At 41.7% G+C, this 17401-nt stretch overlaps 1 pseudogene; it reads right to left on the bottom strand.

Annotated features, from left to right (window-relative positions):
- Window positions 1–316: 316 nt before the first annotated feature.
- LOC130019274 (60S ribosomal protein L7-like) lies at window positions 317–1086 on the bottom strand (annotated as a pseudogene).
- Between the last annotated feature and the right edge of the window lie 16315 nt (window positions 1087–17401).

Raw genomic sequence — 17401 nt, 5'->3', positions numbered from 1 at the left:
GCACTCAGGAATTACTCTAGGCAGTGCTTGGGGAACCATATGGGATGTTGGGAATTGAATCCAGATTGACCCGGTGCAAGGCAAACGGCCCTACCACTGTGCTATTGCTCCAGTCCCTTGAAATCAACTTTTAAACAATTGTTTATGTCTACTACATGGGGAAGCAAAATAAATATACACTATATTTCCACTCATTATTTCTACAACCCTGGCCAAACCTCTTCAGTGGGGTTCAGGTAGGACATTTCTATTTTTTTTTCGATTTGAAAACAATCGTTTATTAATTGACCAGATTATAAAAGTATGGTAAGATACCTTAGTTCATCTGTCTAATCAGCCGATTGATCTGGTCTTCTCTGTTGCCAGCATCTCCACCTTCTACAAAATGGGTGGTCTTTTTCTTCATCCCACCCCGGGGGAGAAGATAATTTGAAGGGCCAGAGGAAGTTGTTTGCCTTTTTGAAGCGCTTTCCGACAGTATAGATCTCATGAATCAGATCCTCCATGCAGACGATGCTGTATTTACCCAGAGTTCACGCGATCAGTGCATTATCTGTTAGAGCAATTCGTTTCTTGTGGATTTTGCCATAACCACGCTTGTAGATCAATTCATTTACTGACTTCAGGTTTGGGTACCCCCATGCAACATAGGCGTCCATGATCCTCAGCATGTTCATCGAAGCCTTGTTGAGTTTAACAAAGGTACCATTGAAGATCTGGCAAAGGCGGAGAAGCTGTAGCACCTTTCGGACCTTGGGGCTCACCCCATTGATTCTGATGACAAAAACCAAACGTAAAAGTTGCCAGCTTTTCTCCACATCCTAGCCATGCGAATCTCTGTCCTGTACATCTGCCTATACTCCTTGTGATAATGCTTAGCTTTTTCGTAGATCAGCTTCCCCCTCGCCCTTTGAAGCATCTTTTGAGCAAACTTCTTTCGCAAGCGCTTGATCTTCAGCTCTGCAAAATTCTTTCGCTTTTTCTTCAGGGTTTCTGGCACATCAGGAAGCTTCTTTTTCTTCTCTCCTGCGGCCGCTGCTGCCAGCTTAGCAGGACCTTCTTTTTCTTCTCTTCTGCGCCCTCCATGGTTCCAATTGGAAAAGAGGGAACATTTCTAACTTGGAGGCCCTTGTACTAGAAAAGGGCTCAAACTGTCCAGCTTGGGTTCTTCTCACCTTGAGAATTTAGCCTGATTTGAAGACAACTGAAGTTTACATATTCCCCAGAGATTTTTGCTTTGTTTTGTGTTTCCCCTCCCAGGCAATGCTCAGGGGGTCAAGGAGTCAACTGGATTGACATCTATCTGTCTTCTGGTCAGCGATGTAATGCTTAAACCAGATAAGGCAGTGCAGACTACAGTGGTGTTCTTGGGCTCTGGTATGCTAGTCTTCAAACCTGGATCCTGGAGCATGTGAGACATGCACGGTGATTGCTGAGTTATATCCCTGACCCTAAATCCAATGTTTACCCTAATTTCATTGTTAAAACTTTTATATGATAAAGGATGCCCTTTGAGACTTGGGGAAACTGTTTTTAGGAATGAGAAATTATTATCTGGGTTTCTATGCAACTGATTAAGTCACTCAGTGTTTAAAAATTGGGGCCAGAGGTATTTGGGGACCGTGTGATGCCAGGGATAAATGCATGCAAAGGATGAATATTAGCCTTTTGAGCTATCTCTCTGTCTAGGTCAAAACAAATTCAAGACAATTATATAACTTTTCTCTATAAAAGGAAGGAAGGATATTCGTCCCCAATGCTGTGCTGGTCTTCTACCCCTCCCAGGTTAGTTAAGCTGCCAGTACTCGAACACAGGAATTGGCTTTCTTCACGCAAGCACCCTGGGCATCCTCTAGGACTCTGGGTCGCCCACCAGCCCTGGGCTCTTCCTGTTTGTCCCCAACGCTGCACCGGTCTTCTTCCCCTCTCAGGTAAATTAAGCGGCCAGTACATGAAACCAGGAATTGGCTTTCTTCGAACAAGCGCCCCGGGCATCCGCTAGGAACTTTGGGTCGCCCACCAGCCCTGAGTCTTTTCCTGTTCCTCCCAACGCTGTGCCGGTCGTCTTCCCCTTCCAGGTGTTACTCCCCCAACACACCAGATACCCGTTGGGACGTGGCCTCTTCAGAAGGGGGCGTGGTTTTGGTAGAAGTGGGCATGGCCTAATTTTAGGAAGCCAGTCGCTCATGCAGCCACAGGTAGTTTAGTCATACCAAGGAATTGAGTGTAACATCTCAGTTCCCATACCTCCACACCAACATGAAGAAACAATGCAATCCCCACCACTTGGGGAGTACGATGAAAAGAGTCCAGAAGCCTCAGTAGGTGCTACTCACCTAAAAGACCTCTCTGAGAAAGAATTCAGATATGAAGTCACAAAGATGTTCAATGAACTCAATGAAACAGTCAGACAGATATCCAGCAACATGACAGAAACAATTAAGAAATTATGGGAAAAATTGAGAGCAGAAATTGGAAAGCTACGCACAGAAATATCACGAATAAAAGATTTTAGACAAAACAAAAAAACTCAGTTTGTTCCCTCAACAGTAGAATGGGCACAGCTGAAGACAAAATCAGTGAGCTGGAAGATCAGCTGCATCAAGCCAATGAGCAACAAAAAACAATGGCAAGAGACCGAAAAATAGCTCTAGAGTGAACCAGAGACCTAGGAGATGATTCCAAGAGGAACAACATTAGAATCATTGGAGTACCAGAAGGTCAGGGAAACAGTCCCAAAGAAAAAGCCACAGTCAGATAAACATTGCTGAAAAATTCCCAGAGCTGGACAATGCAGCCATTCAGAATCAAGGAGCCTGAAGGGTGCCAGCTAAAAGAGACCCTAACAAAAATACTCCAAGACATATCATAGTTAAGAATGATGGATGCTGCCGATAGAGACACAATACTGCAAGCAGCAATGTCAAAGAAGAAAATCACATACAAAGGAGCACCTCTTAGATTCACAGCAGACCTATCAGAGGAAGCCCTCCAAGCATGAAAGCAATGTTTGGATATAGTGAAAAAACTCACTGAAATGAATGCTTCACCAAGAATACTCTATCTGGCTAACCTCTCACTCAAACTCGAAGGAATGGTACACTATTTTCTAGATAAAGAGCAGCTCAGAAACTTCATAGACTCAAAACCAAACCTAAAAGAAGGGCTAAAGGGGCTACTGTAAGGCAAGACAAACCCTACAAGAACAGCAAAGCCTTACAGAAAGATGACACAAAACCCCATAAGAATAATCTCTCTCAACGTCAATGGTCTAAATTCACCAAATAAGAGACACAGAGTGGCAAAATGGATTCAGAGACAGAACCCAACATTCTGCTGCCTACAAGAAACTCATCTGAACAGTCAGAGCAAACACCGACTCAAAGTTAAAGGATGGAAAACAATACTGCAAGCAAACAACTTCCTCAAAAAAGCTGGGGTGGCCATACTAGTATCCAACAACATAAATTTCAGGTTGAAAAAAGGTTAGAAGGGACAGAGAAGAATATTTTCTATTCATCAAGGGATATGTAAAACAGGAAGAAATCACACTCTTAAATGTATACACACCTAATGAGGGAACAGCTAAATATTTAAAACAACTGCTAACAGATTTTAAGGAGGACTTTGCGAGCAACAAAATAGTAGCCATAGAATTTAACATCGCCTTACCACCTCTGGATAGATAAACAAGAACAAAACTCAGCAAGGAAACATTAGCTTTGAAGGAAGAAATAGAAGAGAGAGGGCTTAGGGACCTATACAGGACTTTACACCCCTCAAAAGAAAGAATACACATCTTTTCCAGTGCACACAGAACATTTTCCATAATACACCACGTGCTAGGACATGAAACATATCTCAATAGAATCAGGAAGATAGAAATAGTATAAACAAACTTTTCAGACCACGATGCACTGAGAATAGAAGTGAATCACATACAGACACAGGGAACCAAATCATGACATTCTTCAAAGAAATGGAGCAAACACTCCTGATATTCATCTGGAACAATAAGCCCCCATGAATAGCTAAAGTAATTCTTGGGAAAAAGAAAATGGAAAGAATCAACCTCCCTGATGTCAAACTCTACTACAAAGCAGTAAGAAATAAAACGGCATGGTACTGGAACAAAGGCAGAACTGCAGACCAATGGAACAGGGTTGAATATACTGACATCTCCCCCCAAACTTTATGATCATCTAATCTTTGATAGGGTGCAGGAAAAGTGAAGCAGAGCAAGTAAAGCCTCTTTAACAAATTGTGCTGGCAAAACTGGATGCCAACATGCAAAAAAGCGGGCTCAGAACTCTGCCTAACACCATGTACAAACGCAAGATCAAAGTGGATCAAAGACCTCAACATCAGAATGGAATCCATAAGGTACATTGAAGACAAAGTTGGCAAAACCCGCCATGACATTGAAGTTAATGGTATCTTCAAAGATGTCACGCCACTGGCCAAGCAAGTGAAAACAGAGATAGACAAAGGGGACTATCTTAAACTAAGAATCTTCTTCACCTCAAAAGAAACAGTGACCAAAATACAAAGACAGCCTACCGAATGGGAAAGGATATTCTCCCAATACCCATCTGACAAGGGGTTGACATCAAGGATATACAAAGTACTTGAGAACTCCACTAGAAGAAAACACCTAACCCCATCAAAAAATGGGGCGACGAAATGAACAGAAACTTTCTCAAAGAAAAAATCCAAATGGCAAAAAGGCACCTGAGAAAATGCTCTATATCTCTAATCATCAGGGAGATGCAGATCAAAACAACAATGAGATATCTTCTCACACTACAGAGACTGGCCCACATCCAAAAGAACAAAAGCAACCGGTATGGCGTAGATATGGCGAGAAAGGGAACCTCCTTCACTGCTGGTGGGAACGCCAACTGTTCCTGCCCCTTTGGAAAACAGTATGGACGATTTTCAAAAAATTAGAAATTGAGCTCCCATTTGACCCAGCAATACCACTCCTGGGAATATATCCCAGAGAGGCAAAAATGTATAGTCGAAGTGACATCAGCATTTGTTCATTGTTTACAATAGCCAAAATATAGAAAAAACCCGAGTGCCCGAGAACAGATGACAGGTTAAAGAAACTTTAGTACTTCTACACAATGGAGTACTATGTAGCTGTTAGAAAAGACAAAGTCATGAAATTTACATACAAGTAGTACTACATAGAAACTATCATGCTAAGTGAAATGAGTCAGAAAGAGAGGGACAGACACAGAAAGATTGCATTCATCTGGGAACATAAATTAACAAAATAGGAGGCTAACACCCAAGAAATGCTGAGATAAGTACCAGGACGTTCACTCCATGGCCTGGAGGCCAGCCGCACATGCTGGGGGAAAAGGCAGCTCAGATAAAGAAGGGAACACCAAATAACGGGTGTTGGGAAGATCCTCCCAAAATGGGAGATGCATGATGAGACTATAGACCAAACATGGTTGCCTCTCAATGCCTCTTTTGCAAAGCATAGCACCCAAAAGGAGAGAGAGAACAAAAGGAAATGCCCTGTCACAGAGGCAGAGTGGGATGGAGGGATGGGAGGTGGGAGGGATGCTGGGATAAGTGATGGTGGAAAATGGGCACTGGTGCAGGGATGGGTACTCGATCATTGTATAACTGAAACCCAAGAACAAAAATTTGTATGTCTACAACTATATCTCAAGGTGTTTCACTAATAAAAATTTTAAAAAAGCAAAATAAAATAATTTAGTGACCAAAAAAATAAAACCTTTCTTGACACTGTCAAAAAAAATAAAAAAAAAGGAAGGAAGGCTATAGAATTATATCTTACAAGGATGGGCTGATGGCAAGATCATGTATTACAATGAATGGCCTCTCTGGCTCCTGATCAAACTGCTTAATGGCCATGATCCCAGAGACTCAGAAATAAATCTCAAAACCCACTGCCTTTTGCCGAAATGTGTCCGGTCCCTGCAGTAGGTTACCGGTGCTGGGCCACCCCTGGTGGTAATAGGTTTCATGCCTTGGCCTGTTCCCCCTAGCGGGCTGGTGACCGCCATCCTCCAGACGCCACTGGTTAGTCAGGTTTGGGCCCTCAGTGATGAGACACATGGGGCTTCACAGGATGGGGGTGGAGCTGGCCCTTTCCTGCCCATCCCAACAAGACCTCAAGTCACTGCCCATGAATGGCCTCTCCGGCTCCTGGTCAAGCTGCTTAATGGCCATGATCCCAGAGACTCAGAAACAAATCTTGAAACCCAGCGGCTTTTGGCAGAAATGCGTCCGGACCGCGCAGTAAGTTACTGTCACCGGGACCCCCAGGAGGGAAGGGTGCTGTCCCTCTGCCTGCTCCCCCTTGGCGACTCGGTGGCCGCCATCTCCAGAGGCCAATGGACAGTCAGGTTTGGGTCCACAGTGACGAGACACGCAAGGGCCTCATGGGATGGGGGTGGAACCGGCCCTTTCCTCCCCACCCCAACGAGACCCCAAGTCGCCACCCGTGAATGGTCTCTCTGGCTCCTGATCAAGCTGCTTAATGGCCATGATCCCAGAGACTCATGAACAAATCTCGGAACCCAGCAGGTTTTGGCAAGAAATCCCTCCAGATTTAAGTGTTAAAATTTCGGAATTTCAAAATCGCGTGTCCACTATTGCAGCCACGCGACATCATACGTTATTCATAACCAGCAATAGAAAACAAATTGTCTACTGTTTACCTTTTAGGCAGATCTGAGTGTTGGGGTAATATCCCTAATAATAATGGTGGGTGTGGTGTCAAAATGTTGAATGTTATAAAGTATAGAGAGAGTAATTTGTAAATCATCTGCCCCACAGGTAGGGGTAAGGTGTGGGATGGGGGTATACTGGGGACTTTGATAGTGAATAATGGGCACTGTGAAGATATTTGTATTTCATTGTATGACCAAGACTTAAACCCAAAAGCTTTGTAACTGCTCTCACGTTGATTCAATAAATAAAATTATAAAAAAAAACCTAAGGTGGAATTCATGCACAATTCAATCAGCCTAATAAGTGGTTAAATAAATAGCAGTACTCCTATATAATAATAAAAAAAATGATCATGTATTACAGAAGTTCTTTGGAAAATGTCCAAGGTAAAAGATGTTCAATATAAGTCTATTTTAGTACTATGAAAAGCCAATATTTTAATGAATAAAATTTATTAATGAGATTAAAAAATATAATGCTACTATATATGGGCGGGGGCTGGAGCAATAGCACAGCGGGTAGAGCATTAACCTTGCACGCAGCCAACCCGGGTTCAATTCCTTCGCCCCTCTCAGGGAGCCAGGCAAGCTACTCAGAGTATCCCATCCACATGGCAAAGCCTGGAAAGCTACCTGCAACGTATTTGATATGCCAAAAACATTAATAACAAGTCTCACAATGGAGATGTTACTGGTGACCGCTTGAGCAAATCTATGAACAGTGGGAGGACAGTGCGACAGTGCAGTGCTACTATAAATGGGGGGCATTATGACACTAGGGATCAAATTTGAATCTCTCTCATGCAATTGAAGATAACCCTTAGTATTATGCTATATTAAAAATAGGGACTGGGGTCTAGAAAGATAATACTTGGGTAAGGCATACAGCTGACTGCATTTTGATCTCCAGGCCCCTATCGTCCCCTGAGCACCACCAGGAGTGATCCCTAGCACAAAGCAAGGAGGAAGTACTGAGCACAGCCTGACATAGCTTAACTTCCCCCAGAAGAGTGGGGACGGAAGCATAATATCTTCATTAGGTTTGTGGCTTTGTACATGATCAGAAAAGTTGTGAATGCAATATTATCCTGAAAATAATGGACTTTATAGCAAAGCAAACATAATGGGGGAAGCAATAATAGTACAAGGACTTCAATATTGCGTTCTTTGATCTTTGCAAGCAGTTGAACTGTCTTTTATGTGCAGGCGAAAGTAGTTCTTATACAATTAATTAAGGATAGCTGGAGTTCTAAAACATGAACAAAGATATAGCAGATTTGATTAATTAAGGCAAATATTTACTGAGTGTTCATAATATACTGGCAATCTCTTAATTGTGGAGAACTGAAAGATGGATATAACACTATTTTTGCTTGAAAATAGCACAATCTTGACCGAAAATCTCAAAATAAGATACAGAGAATTGTAATATTGTACAGTATAAAACAAAACTTTGATCATCATTCCTCCCTCCCTCCCTCCCTCCCTGCCTCCCTCCCTCCCTCCCTTTTCCTTCCTTCCTTCCTTCCTTCCTTCCTTCCTTCCTTCCTTCCTTCCTCCCTCCCTCCCTCCCTCCCTCCCTCCCTCCCTCCCTTCCTTCCTTCCTTCCTTCCTTCCTTCCTTCCTTCCTTCCTTCCTTCCTTCCTTCCTTCTTCCCTTCCTCCCTCCCCCAAGCACCCTACCTGATGTAATATCTTACCTGCCCTAAGCCTTTCATTTTGTTATATTAAATATCCAAATTTTAGAAGAGAAATAAAAGTCCTTTACAAAGATTTTTTTCTATAGACAAAAATATCTCTATTTTGGAATGACAGTCTAGAAAAAGCAATTCCCAATCAGAATATTCTGGGGGATAGGATGGGTAGAGTGATAGTACAGTGGGTAAGACATTTGCCTTGCACAGAACCAACTCTGGTTCCATCCCTGGAATCTTATATGGTCCCCTGAGGATGGGCAGTAATGATTTCTAAGCCTGGATACCCCCCACCAAAACAAAACAAAAAGAATATTCTAAGGGGGTCACAAATGAAAATTATGTCAGTGAAAGATATAATAGGAGACTAAGGAGACAGCCAGTTGAATGCTGGGGGTTTGACACACACACACACACACACACACACACACACACAAAACAAGGTCAGAAGGGGACATAGAAAAAGGTTGAGAAGCACTGTGGTAAAGCATGATTTGGTGATAGGGATTTAGAAAAATTGTCATGATAGGAACAGCAGTGGGCATATGCAACTCTAGAATGTCTTGATAGGCATAATTGTCTTCAAATATTTTGAGAACTTTAAGAGGAAGAAGATCTTTCTACTGTATAAAAGAAAGATCAAAGTCCCAAGTTAAAAAGCTCTGTGAATTGTTTTTAGTAACTGCCAAGAGTTTCCAACATTGGTATTGTCCCACCTCAAATAGGAGTTTATGAAGAAACTTAATACCCATTTTTTCAAGGCAGGAATACAACTGGTTTCCAAATAAGGAAGTCATTGCATATAACCAGTGTTAAGATCTCTTCCTTCTTGACTAGCTTGTCATTCCAGAGCTTTGGATTTGAACTAGAATTGTATCATGAACTGAAGTGCCACTGATTTTACCTTGAGGAATTTAGTTTGGAAGTATTCTGTTGGCACAAGGCAGATAGTCTATGCCAGATGCTTGTTTCCTACTTACAACAAAATAATAAAGCAGAATTAGCCATACCTAGTGAGTCTATTTGAAGCCAAATGACTTTCCCTGTGTTATAACTATGACTGGTATGAGTCTAACACTCAGTCTAAGTGGTGGACATGTTAGTCCTTCATTCTAGGTGACTCGGGGATAATTCTAATATTTTACAGCTGTAGAAAATTCTAGATCAACATTTTCCAAAAGTGATTCTGCTTTAACCTGTGAAGCTTCTCATTCCAGATCTAAGAGAGCAGAGATTTTAGCCATGGATCTGGCCATTTCCTCTGGTGAGTCTGTGATCTGGTTTTAACACCCATGCTTTACAGAGGTCTAGAGAGCTAGAGATTGTGCTTTATGAAAAACCTTAGATTTAATGGGATTGAGTGATGGAACTAAGAATTGGTTAGGGACAGAACAAGGACCAGAATGCATATGTCCTTGATTCTTTTTCTCTCCCTCTTTTTTAACATCATCATGCTCTCTGCTATGGTCAACATCATTATCAAGCAGATAAATTATATCCATTTGTGAATGAAAAAAGCCCAGAACTGTGCATGTGTATGTACACATATATACTAGTTTCCTAACGTTTTGACATATCTTTCTACAGTTCTATTCCTCAACATTTTAATTATCTCCTGGACAGAGTTTCCTGAACTGGGTCTTCTCTTGTGTCCTCCAAAGGCCATTTATCTGTTTCTTATATTCTGCGGAGACTGTTAATCACACCACAGCTGGTTGTTACATCGTTTCTCTGCCTTTATTCTGTTCTTGTCTTATAATGCAGTGATGTATAGGTCTCCTGCATTTTTCTTTCAACTGGTTCATACTTCTCCTTGTGTTTATCTTTGTATATTTGCTTTGGACTTTGATGTTTTTCTTTTACTTTGTTCCCCATAAAAACATTCTTTAATCTTAGTCTATCTGCACTGCACTGCACTGTCCTCCGGTTGTTCATTGATTTGCTCGAGTGGGCACCAGTAACATCTCCGAGAGGGGCAAAGGAATCGAACCCGGGTCGGTTGCGTGCAAGACAAATGCCCTACCCACTGTGCTATCACTCCAGCCCTACAAAATGATTTGTTCTTTAAATCTTTAGTTCAAAACTATCTATATATCTAACTAGAAACTTAAGAATTGATAAAACATACACATATGTTTACTATGAGGAATTGGCCCACATGATTATGAGGGTTAATGATTCTAAGAAATATGGTTGGCAAGTTGGTATCCCAGGAGTACTGATGTTATAGTTGCAGTCAGAATCTGAAGGCAGGAAAAGACCGATGCTCCAGCTTGAAAGCAGTCAAGCAGAGAGAAAAAAAATGCTTTTCTTACTCCATCTTTTTATTCTGTTCAGGCCATTAAGGATCGGATGAAGCCACATTGGGGAAGCAATCTGTTTTCTTATCAACTGACTGAAATGTTAAGCTTATCCAGAAACACCCTGTACAGAAAGAATGCTTAACTAAATACGGCACAACCCTATAGGAACAGAAAATTAACTGTTAGAATTGCCACGTATTTATTTCTTTAACACATAGGCAGTTAAAAATGAAGACTATAACTAGGTCATAATTTCATCTAACGTAGTACAGAATTGCATATCACTGAAAACACGCTGTTCTCATTCCTAGCTTGGCCCATCAGATACTTTGCTAAAGATGAAAGTAAGGAGTAACTTCAACTGTTTTGAAAATAGAATTTGATTCTTTCTCTATGGCGTAGTGCTAGTAATATATTGTTAGTGAAGTGCTTGCCATGAATTTATCCTTAAAAGTGACACACAGCTATGAGGTCAATAAGTTTTCATTTCAAAAATAGGATATCACTCTTCATCTGTTCTTCCACAAGTACTTCCTAATGCATATAATCATTTATCAACTGTACAGGCACATGGATGGCTATGATTCCTTCCCCTGTAGTGGAGCTCTCACTAGCAGCAGAGATAACAGTAAAGAGAGGTTGGGTGTGCCAGTAGGATGACCTCTACGGTACAGCTGCACAGCTGAAGGTAGTTCCTGCACAATCAGGTAAACTGTCATCTTCAGGGATCACAGAATTATCAAGGGTGGAGTATTTGGGCCCTTGCACGATGCCTGTGCTCATTCAGAGAGAGTGTAGAGTCCTGGGCCTGAGGGCCGTCACCATTCCATTTTGTTCTTCCTGATAGGTTTGTAAACAATTGCCTATTAGGATTCTGTTTTAACATTGCACTTACTACTCTGAAATAACCAGAATGTTTCCCTTTTCCCTGGCTGGACTGACTGACATATTCAGGTAATGAGACTTCTGGAAAGAAGGCTTATTTATAATGAGGCTGAGTGTGTTGTTATAGGAAAATATCCGACTTTTGCAAGTTCATCAAACTGAGCCAAGGGGCTTTCAAATCATGCTTGATAGAAATTCCTTCATGAGTTGATTCTTTTTTTCCCCTGTGGACCTGTTTAAGTAATCCCAGTTTGTGGATGCAGTTACATACTTTCTAGGGTCTGATTTCTTTATATTTCACCTTTTTCTTTCTGTTTACTTTCCCCTAATGGTAGTTGTCCCGACTCTCATGGAAATTATTCAGTTACCAAGTTTGCTGATAGCATACATTCCAACTAATATCTAATCCCAGCTAAATAATAAGCAGGAAACCTTTTATCAATCAATTATGCACATAATACCACTGCCATAACAATCATTTTTAGTAATGGATATCTCCACTAGTATTTTGATTTTAATCATTTAATTGCTAATTTAAAAATAAACCTTTTCTCATTAAAGTGCATTTTAGGTATCAGTATATATATATTTTTTCTTATTTATTTATTGAATCACTGTGGGAAAGGTTACAAAGCTTTCAGGTTTATGTCTCAGTCATGCAAATATCAAACACATTTCCCTTTACCAATACTTATTTTTTACCATGAAGAACCCCAATAAAACCCCACCCCCCACCCCTCCCTGTCCCTGTGAGGCAGATGAATTCTAGTTAACACTCTATCTGCTTTGATTAGATTCATTGTTTCAATAAAAGATTCACCACGATTATTTAGAGTTTATCTCCCCCCCCCCCCCCAAATCAGACATGCTGAAAAAGCATTGTGAAGTGATTTGCTTTCTACAGCTGGGTTCAAGAATTAAATGTTGGTTTTGGATTTCTGCTATTTTACCTATTGACCCTGGAAGTATTTCTACTGAAAGTCAGATAGTTAAGAAATTGGTTTCTGTGTTCTGGAGTCGTGGCCGTGCTGGAGAGCCGCTCGCGGGGGGACCGGTGGCCTCGGTAGGGCGTGAAGGGCGGAGCGAAACGCCCCCCTTCCCATGAGGTTTTAGTCGCCCCCACACTCCCGGCTCATACCTGCTGTCCACAAGGCTCCCATGTGGCCGCCATCTTTCTTTCCAGAGGGAGGAGGGCGGAAGGGAGCAACACCCTTTCCCCTCTGGGCAGAAATGATTGCCTGGATTAACGCATAGTCCTTTCACTTTTCTGCTCCAAGCTGCTGGGTTCTGCATCAGGTCATTGTGCTTCTGGGGCTGTGGCCGTGCTGGAGAGCCGCTCGTGGGGGCAACTGGTGGCCTCGGTAGGGCGTGAAGGGCGGACCGAAATGCCCCCCTTCCCATGAGGTTTTAGTCGCCCCCACATTCCCGGCTCATACCTGCTGTCCACAAGGCTCCCATGTGGCCGCAATCTTTCTTTCCAGAGAGGAGAGGGCGAATGGGGCAACACCCTTTCCCCTCCGGCAGACTTGATGGCCTGGATCAACGCATAGTCCGTTCACTTTTCTGCTCCAAGCTGCTGGGTTCTGCATTAAGTCCTTGTGCTTCTGGGGCCGTGGCTGTGCTGGAGAGCCACTCGTGGGGGGCGACTGGTGACCTCGGTAGGGCGTGAAGGACGGACCGGAACGCCCCCCTTCCCATGAGGTTTTAGTCGCCCCCAAACCCCTGGCTCATACCTGCTGCCCACAAGGCTCCCATGCGGCCGCCATCCTTCTTTCCAGAGAAGAGAGGGCGAATGGGGCAACACCCTTTCGCCTCTGGGCAGAAATGATGGCCTGGGTTAACGCATCGTCCCTTCACTTTTCTGCTCTAAGCTGCTGGGTTCTGCATTAAGTCCTTGTGTTTCTGGGGCTGTGGCCATGCTCCAAACTTGACTCTGATTTTCAGGGAGAAAGATTGGGTGGTTTACTTCTCATTGATCACTTTGTATATAGAGAGATGTCGCGGCTTACGCGGCCGCGCGGTTTTGAGAAAAAGTCCTCGTTCCCGCATACTCGAGCTGTGTTTGTAGAGGCTTCTGGTCACTGGGGTTCCATCTGGGGGAGGCGGGATGTGGCACCTACTCCATCTGGAACTTGCCGGTGATCTCGGCTCTTTTCGGAACCTGTTTTTTTTTTTTCCTCCGGGGTCTGTGGTTCCTGCACTCTCCACGTGGTCCTTAGGCTGAACGCTTCTAAGATGGCGCTGGGGGGCGGGCTGTGGGCGTGACTTCCGGAATCAGAGGTTACCTGGGAGGTGTAGTCCGGCAGATTTGAGAAAAAGTCCTCGTTCCCGCATACTCGAGCTGTGATTGTAGAGGCTTCTGGTCACCGGGGTTCCATCTGGGGGAGGCGGGATGCGGCACCTACTCCATCTGGAACTTGCCGGTGATCTCGGCTCTTTTTGGAACCTGTTTTTTTTTTTTTTTTCCCCTCCGGGATCTGTGGTTCCTGCACCCTCCATGTGGTCCTTCTCATCTTTGCATATTCCAGTGGATAACTGTATGACTCCCATATTAGTAGAGCTAGCTCTGAGGTTAATCCTTATGAATTATCAGTAAATATACTTATTTTTGTGTTGTGGGCCTTTGATACTTCAGGGAAAATATAAAATTTGCAAATGATTGCCTTTTTTTACTCATTCATGTGTTCATTCCTGAGAAACAGATACCTATCATACAGAGCCAAAACAAGTATGTAGATGTGGATGTGCTTCCACTTTAGAGTTTTGGAACTTTGGGAAAGTAAACTAGTGAATTTGAGCCTTTCCTCATCTGTAGTGTGAGAAGATTATGGTCCGAGCTACAGAATGTATCCACTTCTCAGTATAAGCATTTTCCTGAGCTACAAGGGTAGAGCATTTACATCCCTTTTATCTCATACCATGCCTCAGAGGAGATCTGCCTAGTAAGCCGGAACTTGAACCCAATGTTGCCCTTTCTCTCTCTTAGATACAAAGTTTCTAGATACTTTTTTAATGCAGATTTTAGAACTTTCAGCTACATTTTGTATTTTTAAAATATAAATTAAATGCAGTTCTTAATGACTTTTTCTAAGACAAAGATACATAGCCCCATATCTTGACTAATTCCCACGCTTTCTATATTATTTCTGTGCTGAAATTTTTAAAAAGCTATGTTGAATGCATTCTCTTTCCCAATAGAGATATTCCTGCATATAAGTCAGTTTGCTAAGATAACAAGGTACTTGACTATTAAAAATGAATCTTAAAGTTATGTCTTTGACATGCCCCAATTTAAAACACAAGCTAAAACATCCATTATATGTGGATAAATTCAACTTTCTGTCTTACCATCTAATTTAGCACATTCTTAGATTTAATATGGGATTGCCAAGTAGAATCTGGGGACTTGTCAGTAACAGTCACAAAATGACTCTTGTTCATTCAAACCCTCCCTAAATAGTCTTTAAAATAGTAAAAGAATAAAATAATGTCAGACTTCTGCTAGAAGGATATATATATATCCTAAATGAAGATAATTTATATTATATTGTTATATATTGTTTCTATGGATTAAAATTTTATTAAAGCACTGCGATTTACAAAGTTATTTGACATCAGTTTCAATTGCCCAAAATAGACTCTAAATCCTTGTTAGAGTATTTGGATTTGTGTGGATTATAGTTAGACTACTCCTTAAAGTAGACTTCGAGGAAAGGCTTATATTCAGATGCTTTGTGTGGGAAGTGAACTGGGAAATAAAACGGTAGAGGAGGAAAGCCAGGACCAGAGGATATAGACCCAAGTCCACTACTGTGCAGAGCAGAGACTTGAGGTAACTAGGAGCTTTGGGCCATAGGTAGGATGTTTATTAGATGGAATACTACATACCTGTAAAAAATGAAAAAATTATGCAATCCTAAAGAAGGGTGAACACAGAGTGATATCAATTATAAATGGTATTTAGAATAACTAGATGAGGGAAAGCAATGGTATAAAAAAAGGATGCCTTAATTACCCTTAGCCCAGGACATAGGAAGGAGAAAGAAAGAGATGGAGGAGAAAGAGAGAGAGAGAGAGAGAGAGAGAGAGAGAGAGAGAGAGAGAGAGAGAGAGAGAAGACACAGATGAGAAACAATGGGGAAGGTTGGGTTGAGGGGGAGAGAGGGATGTAGAGGTCAGTGGAATTCAAGTACATTGGTGATGTTGAGGAATGATAGAGCTAAATATCCAAACCTGTGAAATCACGAGACCCAAACTTTAAAAATGAAACTCAAAAAGGTGCCTATCAAGTTAGCAGGCTACGGGTTGAGGGGCAGGAATGAACTTGGGAACACTGGTTGAGGGAGGTTGACACTGATGGTTGGATGGTTACTGAAACATTTGGAACAATACATAACTATGAATAACTTTGTAAATCACAGTACTTTAAACAAGAACTGTCTTCCTTCTTGGAGCAATGAGAGACACATTTGCACATTGCAGCTCCCATAGATTGGTGGTCTTAGATCCTTGTGAGTACACAGAGGGGAAGGCTTCCCTAAGAGTGCAGGGAGAGCTTCTGAGGTCCCAGTGGCTGTGCCTACGCTCAGAGAGTCCTGGTATCAGAGTGTCCAACACAAGCTGCCAGCAAACAGCATGCTGAAAAACAAATTTGGATCAAGTAGGACACAGATTATTCAGAAAGAAAATGATCCCATTTGAAGACTGTACGCTTTCCTTGACTGCTAATATCTGTATTTTTATACTCAGTATAAAAACGACTTATCAGAGTTGGAAAGATCATTGAGTTACTTAATTAAATATAATAAATCTGATGTTTTAACACTAGGTGGGGTGATTAATTCTCTATTCCCGAATCTAGGCTCATTTGGAACATACTCCTGGGGCACTTTATTCTCACATTTATAAATTATGAACTCAATGAACCTAATATTTTGCTAATAATGGATATATAATACATTAAGTCTTCCTTGCTTTAAGTGGATATTATTTGTAATAGCAGTTAGAATTGGGAAATATTCTTTGTTATGGTCCATTTTTATTTTCAGGCTTTATAATAGGTTAGCTTAGTAATTATTGGGTCATTAAAACAATGTGAAAGCCATACCTTTGAAAATCTGAGTGAAACAATTATAAAAATGAAAAAGCAATTTAAAGACATATGTAAAAGACTCTACTCAGAAGAAAGTGTACAGAAGGAAACCTTGGCACTGACAGATGAGGAAAGGCATTCTGAGTTACTTTGGTTTTTACTCACTCAATATCCTCAGTGGTTTTTATAGCACATCATTCAAGGACCACCACAAGCTGTATAGATTTCAACCCTGTTTCCTAGAACTCAGTTGCAGTAACACCCTGCTCCTACTCATCTAATCTGAACACTTCACTAATAGCAGTTTGTTTAATCTTCATGAAGTTTCTATAAAGGGCAAAGGAACACACAGGTAAGTGACATCAGCTAATTAAGGAAGGAGCTAGGTTTAGTCTGGTTCCTAAGTTTATTTCACACGTACATTCCTGATTGTGTGAGCACTCTCTAAACTTTCCTGATAACTGCTCTGTGGCACTATTTTTTTTTTCTTACTTGCAAGGAGACTATTCCTGAACAGTTTCTATTCAAGTCCAGTATCCCTCTGAGCAGCCTCCCTGATTATTCTGATTTGCACTTTCTCCTTTAGATCTACAGGGTATTATTGGTCAATATAGTTTACCTGCACCTGGCACTGAAAATGAGCTGTGGGCTAGTGTGCATATGCACAGTTTTCACATCCATCAACTCCCTCATTTTGAGAAAGGTCAAAATC

The sequence above is a fragment of the Sorex fumeus genome, unplaced genomic scaffold, assembly GCF_029834395.1.
Source record: "Sorex fumeus unplaced genomic scaffold, SorFum_2.1 ptg000008l, whole genome shotgun sequence".
Classification (NCBI taxonomy): Eukaryota; Metazoa; Chordata; class Mammalia; order Eulipotyphla; family Soricidae; genus Sorex; species Sorex fumeus.
The sequence above is the reverse complement of the archived record's forward strand: the minus strand, read 5'-3'. Positions and strand labels throughout refer to the sequence as shown.